The sequence below is a fragment of the Portunus trituberculatus genome, chromosome 49 (assembly GCF_017591435.1).
Source record: "Portunus trituberculatus isolate SZX2019 chromosome 49, ASM1759143v1, whole genome shotgun sequence".
NCBI lineage: Eukaryota > Metazoa > Arthropoda > Malacostraca > Decapoda > Portunidae > Portunus > Portunus trituberculatus.
In genome coordinates, this window is record NC_059303.1 from 12142860 (window position 1) to 12147859 (window position 5000).

Consider the following 5000-nt stretch of genomic DNA (forward strand, 5'->3'; position numbering starts at 1 on the left):
TCTCTCTCTCTCTCTCTCTCTCTCTCTCTCTCTCTCTCTCGTTAGTTTGTTGTCTTGATTCTTATAAGTCTGTCCTACTTCACAAATCACTGTTGTAGAATCGCATTATCTCGAAAGTAATCAAGGATGGAGGAATCGGATATTGTGATGATTATTGGTTTACATGTTTCAGGGTAAAAGATAAATGTTTAGGAGATCGGAGGTAATCGTCTCGGCAGTTCTCAGTGACGTCATAATATCTCGTAATATTCCGCGTAATTGTAGAGTTCTTAAGTTTTAATACTAAAGATTCCGTCAATACGTATGAATGATAGTATGTTACTGATGAAGTGATTTCGTGCCAGAGAGAGAGAGAGAGAGAGAGAGAGAGAGAGAGAGAGAGAGAGAGAGAGAGAGAGAGAGAGAGAGAGAGAGAGAGAGAGAGAGAGAGAGAGAGAGAGAATAGGTATATATTTCGTATTTTTAGAAGTTTTCATAATATTCTCATGTTGTATGCTTTACGACCGTAGAGTTTTATGAATTTCTGGATAGTTATCTCCTCGATTTCGTTGATAATGATCTGTACTTCTCAATAATTCTTTCTAATTAACATATGAATTACAGCATGTTTGTTTTACCTCAATACGTAATATTCTTTCTCTCCTAGTAACTTTTTTTTTTTCTCGTGTCAAGTTCTTCGTTTAACGTTTGGAAGTAAAAGAATATATTTATAATGCAGCACTTTATATTTCTTGACTGCTAGCCACTACTACTACTACTATTATGATGCCACCTTATGTTTCCTGCCGCTGTTTGTTACTCTCCAAAATGGTAGAGACGCAGATGCACACTTGGTAGCCTGCGGTGCGTTGACATTGGTCATTAGCATACAGACGAGTTGCTTCTTTTCAGATTCGGCGGCGCGTGATGATTGGCAGAGCAGCTGTAACTCTCATGAGGGGGCGATACATGATTGGTTCCCTTCCAGCTTCCCTCGTGGCACCCTGGTGAGTGTTCCTATTCCCTCATTTAGACTTCGTTCTCTTCCTTCCAATTGCTTCTTCGTGAGGCAACGTGTGGACGATTTTGGAAAGTTGACTCGGTATGTCGCTCCCTTATCGCCTTCTTATCATTCTGCCGTTGTTGTTCAATCAGGTATGAAGAGTGAGCCGGGAAGTACATCAGCTGCATACAGGATAACATTGCGGACATCTGGACAAATGCGGCGCTAATGCTGGAGAAGTTTGACGGGGACATAAATGCATACAAAAGACAGACTCATTAAGTGTGTGTGTGTCTGTGTCTGTCTGTGTGTGTGTGTGTGTGTGTGTGTGTGTGTGTGTGTGTGTGTGTGTGTGTGTGTGTGTGGTACTCTATCCTGATCGTCAATGCATGTAGTCTTTTATCAACGAGAAGTAGAAATGGAAAGTTGTTTATAAGCCAGTTGACAGAAATATTTACCACTGATATTTATGGAACTGAATATGAATTATAAGTAAAAAATCCCAAAAGACATTGAGTGATGGTCTCTGCTTAGAATCTGCGTTCGTTTTAATACTTGTTTCCAACGCATTGAAACTCCGGTGGACGTTATAGTGGAAGGTTGTGTTTCCTTCTGTTACTCGTAGGAAACAAAGCGAAAGGAACGTGAATACATAAAAGTAGGACGCGAAAGAACTTATAGCGCCTCATAACAAGATAACAGGAATCCTACCAACTCATGGCGTGTGTGGTCATAAATATCTGTTACGGCCGGAGGATCGAAGAGAGAGATTCAGAGAATGAACGGAGAAGGGAAGGAATGAGGGTAAGAGGAGAACGAAAACAGAAAGAAAGAAAGAAAGAAGAAAGAATTACGAAAGATGAGGCCAGAAATGAATGGATATGAGATGCTAATTATGCTATAAATCTTTGTCTTATATTTTACGTAATGGGTGAAGGTATATTTGTATTTGTACCATAAGATGAAATATAATTTAACGGTAAATGTTGTTAATATTATAATAAGTAAATATCAGTGATATGAAATGAGTTGGTATACACATAAAATACACATAAAAAAGACCAACTTTTTCTCTACGTGTAAAAGAAACAAGCTAAAAACTATAAAATCTCGTGACAACTCCAAGAAAAGCCCTGCCACGAAAATTTAATGGAAAAGGTACTCCACTTAATTTGGCTAATCAAGATCAGATGTCCGGATACTTCTTTCTTATAATATCTTAGTCATCGTAACTAATACATAAGGAGCAAATATCAGAATATTTTAAAGTAGATTTTCTCTCGTGTCGCTCCGTACTGGCTTTGGAACTAACGACTCGGATCTGTTTGTGACGTCGCTGAAATACTGGCTCATGACATAGTGACATAGAGACGAGGTATGCATTTGTAAGTTATTTTTTAGTCTTTTTATATGTTATAGGTTGTTTAATCTTATTTACAAAAGCCAAAAGCTATGTTTAGTGCATATCTACCTCAAAACTATTTGCTGTTAATGGCCTTTGACTTCTGGCAGACTAACATTACAAAAATCATTGAGTTTTGCTTTATCCTTGGAAACCAACTGAGAATCAGGATGCGTAAAACCTTCCCCTCACATCACCTGTGATCTCATTTAGCCAACTGAAATACTAAGGACTCCGCTGAGAACTTCATATTTTCAAAGGCCACAAAGACGATTATTTGCGATATCATACATATTTTTTTTTCATTTATGCAATTTTATTTTCATGAATTATCGCTAAAATTGTAAAGGAAAAAATGAAAGCTTCCATCAGGGGCTTGTAATAATAGTGAAGGCAAGATCCTGAAATGTTTTGAAGATACAGTCCAAATAGATTACTTCTCTTGAATTTTTACCAGTTTACAATATCTGTAATACGCTGAAATATTTACTTTTTTAGCTTAATAACACAAGAGTTTGTTAGTGCATTGACCTTACATTTCACACTAGCTAACTGGATCTCACTTATTTAGTGTTTCCGCCGTCATTTGCCTCAGAATCAGACTGTCCCAATAGCGGAAATCTTGACGGCTCGGGAACATAACTTGCATGTTTTTATTCTCTTACTTTTTCTAATAAGTTTTCTTGTCTTGTCTTGCCTTGTTTTTCATGCGCGTATTACTACATGTTTTATTAATGATGACTCACATTTCTTTTTATTTATTTATTTTTTTCATAGGAAAGGAATGACTATGTCGAGAAACAGAATTAAAAATAAACACTGAAGAATACTAATGAAGGCAAACGACGTAAAATAGTTTGAAGAATCATGTTACTGTCATCTAGACGTGGCCATCATTTCTCATACTCTTGTGCTCTCTCTTCTATTTTTGTTACTTCTCAGTATTTGTTCCCTTCTTTTCTTTGTCTTTTTCTGTTCTCATGCTTTCCCATTCCGCCTTGCTCTCTCCGCCGCTGTTCCTTGCCATTCCACGATAACAATTCTTTCCGGGTAATATTAAAGGTATTAGCGCAGCAATTAAAGTCACACATAAAACTTTTACACACCTTTGACGCAAACTTTTATTCCTTCCTAGATGAAACTTCTCTCTCCCGCTTCCTTTGGTCACGCTGCTACGACCAAAGTTCTTTTCTCCCTTTCTTTCCTTTGTCACCCTCAAGATCAGTGGTTCTCACCCTGAGGCAAGAATTTAAGGGGACCATGATGGGCTATTACAAATTATACATTTCTGAATAATGTTAAGAATCTGCAGTGTGGACGTGACAGCAAACACGAACTCTCATCAATATATATATATATATATATATATATATATATATATATATATATATATATATATATATATATATATATATATATATATAGATAGATAGATAGATAGATAGATAGATAGATAGATAGATAGATAGATAGATAGATAGATAGATAAATATATATATATATATATATATATATATATATATATATATATATATATATATATATATATATATATATCATATCATATTATATATTCCACTTTTTTTGGCGGGATAGGATTTTGGATAAAAATGAAGAGGGTCCACACGAATGTTGAGAATTCAAGAAGGGGAATGTACAGAAAAAGGTTGAGAAGCATTGTTATGAATACTTTGGCACACCCACGTTTCAACTTCCCTGTACGCAGCAAACTTTGGTGTGATTTCCATCTAACCAAACATGATACAGAAAATGCCTTCCATATTAATATTAAAATTATTCCCATCACGAAATATTATCCCAGTCTAACCTAACCTTAGCTGAGCTAACTTATTTTTTTCTTTATTGGAATAATTATTTTTCGGGAAAAAAAAAAAAAAACCTATTGATGGAATGTTCGTAAGGAAAGCTAGCCGAGAAAATATGCCGTCTTCTAATCAACAAATACATACATACATACATACATTCCAGATATTTTCTCCACGACAGGACTTTAATTTCTCCTGCAGGTAAAAATCGCATCAGTGTCTTCATGTATAAATTGCTTAAGACTGCATTACTGGGAGGACCCGAACGCCGACCGGCTCGACGGCTCGCAACATTGCTCGGCCGGTGGGTTGCAGGCGGCGGTCGGCGGCGATAGGCGGCAGGTGGGCAGCATTCCTGAGTGGCCGGCCGTCCATCATGCTGCTCAGATAGTTGACAGGGCGGGAGGGGGTGCAGGGAGCGGTGTTTCTCATGGTCACTTAGGCAGGCCTTGCAGAGTATTGCAGTCTAGGAAGTTATATATATTTACCAAGAACAGGGATGAGTGTGCGCGGAAAATGCTGGCTTTCTTGGTCTCCTCTTTTGTGTGATTATATATTATACCCTCGTGATTCCCAGCAATGAAAGAGGGAAGAGTCTGTGCAGGATATGCTGTTGTTCGTACTCTGCTCTCAATCATATATATTTTTCCCGCTCCTTGATTCCTTACAGTGTCTCCTCTACTACTTATTTCCTTCATCATTATGTCTAACTGATATTATGAGTTTTTTTATGGTATATATATTTTAAGTTTCTATTTATCCTTAAGAATGTAGTGTTGATGGTGGTTTT

At 37.0% G+C, this 5000-nt stretch overlaps 1 protein-coding gene and 1 long non-coding RNA gene across 5 annotated transcripts in view; one reads left to right on the plus strand and one right to left on the minus strand.

Annotated features, from left to right (window-relative positions):
• LOC123499157 overlaps positions 1-1224 on the plus strand; it is an 81410-nt gene extending 80186 nt beyond the window's left edge. Inside the window, exons 3-4 of the long non-coding RNA XR_006672893.1 lie at positions 892-986; positions 1135-1224. This is a non-coding gene — a long non-coding RNA (uncharacterized LOC123499157). The remainder of the gene's footprint in view (positions 1-891; positions 987-1134) is intronic.
• LOC123499156 (homeobox protein abdominal-B-like) overlaps positions 1-5000 on the minus strand; it is a 237806-nt gene that overhangs the window by 196786 nt on the left and 36020 nt on the right. The window lies entirely within an intron of this gene.